Genomic DNA, 2435 nt, shown 5'->3' on the forward strand with positions numbered 1-2435 from the left:
AAGTCGCGTTTGCCTTTCTCGTATTTTAAAGCTCATAGCTGAGTGATCTGTAAAAGGATTTATATAATCTACTACCAATAGAATCGAAATTTTTCAACTTAAGCGTGTATAGAAAAAGCATTGAAGTATTTCAATAGTACACTATTGAAAAACCTGTCTCATTTGACCCATGTCAGCACCAGCCAATCAGAACGCGTTCTGAGGAAGTGAACAAAATATCTGCTGCTGTACAACAAATCGTTCGAGAAAATGTTCCGAACAGTGTTTAAAACCGTAGTGAGTTCCACAATTTGGTCTGAAAGGCAGGAATGAATTCCGTACAGCATCCGGATAGTTTCTTTCGATAAATTATACAAATCCGAAATGAAAAAATCAACATTAAAATTCTGTATGCGGCTATTTTTATAGCCGTTAGGACCGCCCATTAGTGAAAAAGCTACAAACGAAATCAGGTAAAAACAAACCTCTCAACAAAAATTGTATCAGTTTGGATTCTATCGCCACTGCGAGCAGATGTATTTTGTGTCGTTTGCAAAGCTAGTTTCGCTTTCGACAAGAGCGATTACGTCACAGCTGCCATTCATTTGCATTGGTTGGTGAAAAAGCAACGGTCGAGAGCATTGCACAAAATCAGCCGTTCTAATGGCTCTAAAAGTTTTCTAAAGAACTATTAGGATTTCTTGCTCGCAAATTGAAGGTAAATATCCTCAGTTTAGTGCAAATCTAGAACTGTTTGATTAGATTTTCGCACTTTTCGCTGTGTGAAATTCACAGATGTATTTTGTGTTGTTTGCTAGATCAAGTGAAGCCTTCTCTGTTTTTGCGAAAAATGTGGAAAAGGGGAATGCTTGCATAATTCATACAATTGATCAACTAATTGATATTCGGAAGTGTTAAGGAACATGTCAGTTGTTTTTGTATTCACGACGTCCAGTTATGTCTCTGGCATTACCTGGAAAATGGTCCTGGAAAAAAAGGCGGGTGTTTTTTTTCCAGGACCCAATTGATTTGCTTTTGGTTACTTTGAGACAGAATACTTATAAACTGAACCACAGAAAAATTGTGAAATTGCCGAATCAATCATATTTCAACAACAACAACAGTTCAACCATAACTGGTAAATCGAGTTTCATTTCGGAGTCTGTTGACCACCCGGAACCGTAGTGCAATGATTTTCAGTCCTTGATAGTTGACGGATATGTATTTGCCTCCGGATTCGATTTTTTTAATAAACTACATTACATTTTTTTGGGGGTCGAAACAGATTTTGATGTGCGATTGAAAGGGAAATTTTGTAACCAAACGCAATAAACAATCCATAATTTCGACTTGTTAGATCGGATTCGAAAGAAATTCAGTAAGAGTGTAAGAGGCAGGATGATCTTTCATTTGAATATAAATGTGTGGGAACCGGTTCAGCTATCACTGAGAAAATTATGCACAATTTTTTAATTATGCACAATTTTACACACTGGGTTTTTTTCGATTTTGACAAACCGAATCGATTGGTATGTGATACTTGATGCTCCTCGGCCTCGGCTAAAAAGTACGTTTCGTAGATTGAATTGAAGATCATTGCTAATATTTCTAAATATACATTTTCTAGGTTGCCGAAAAATATCGGTTGCCGACAATGAAAGCTAACTAACAACGGTGAAACCGTCCGCCCGATCGACAATAAAAGTTAGCTATTCTGTTTTCAGCTCTAATTTTTTTAACTAACTTCTGCTGAGTGACGGTTTACCTATTTTTCAACATATCGATTATTTTCAACCGCCCTCGTAACAAGTCGGAATTCCTAGGCCGAGAATTACAGAAAGGTGATGATAGTGTACGCTTAGCACTTAAATACCTTGGCGTGCTCCTGCACTTTTGTTAGCTATGCTTCTGTGAAGCATAATCGTAGTGCTATATCGAATATTGTCTACACGTGTACAGGAGCACGATAGCTGTTCGTTTCGCAGTATTCGTGCTCGTAACATAGCGGAAGCAGCGAAGCGAGCAAATGTTATGTTATTTTTGTTCGTCCTTATTTCTAGTGCGAATCTAAATGCACACCATAATCAGCATGTACGATATAACCATTTTCAGGCAACTGAAATGTTTGTAGTCTTCGCCCTATCTTTTCATTCTATTATAATATCAGAGTTGTCCTACTTACTGAAAAAAACTTGTCTGTAACTTTTTGTATGAAAAAAATATTTTAAATCAAAAAAAACTTTTCCTAATATATAGAACGCTCAATACTCTAGTTCACACGACATTCATATTGACGTTAACATATCAACGAAATGAGCCGATGCAAAAGCACACTATTTACTATCGCAGACAGCTCGGGACACCATTAAAAGCACAATTGATTGTGCATGAAAGGATAATTTTCTAGTAGAAAAAGGTGAAAACTGGGTGGGAAAATCAGCGTAAAATAACTCTAT

This window comes from Malaya genurostris, chromosome 2, assembly GCF_030247185.1.
Source record: "Malaya genurostris strain Urasoe2022 chromosome 2, Malgen_1.1, whole genome shotgun sequence".
NCBI classification, from domain to species: Eukaryota; Metazoa; Arthropoda; class Insecta; order Diptera; family Culicidae; genus Malaya; species Malaya genurostris.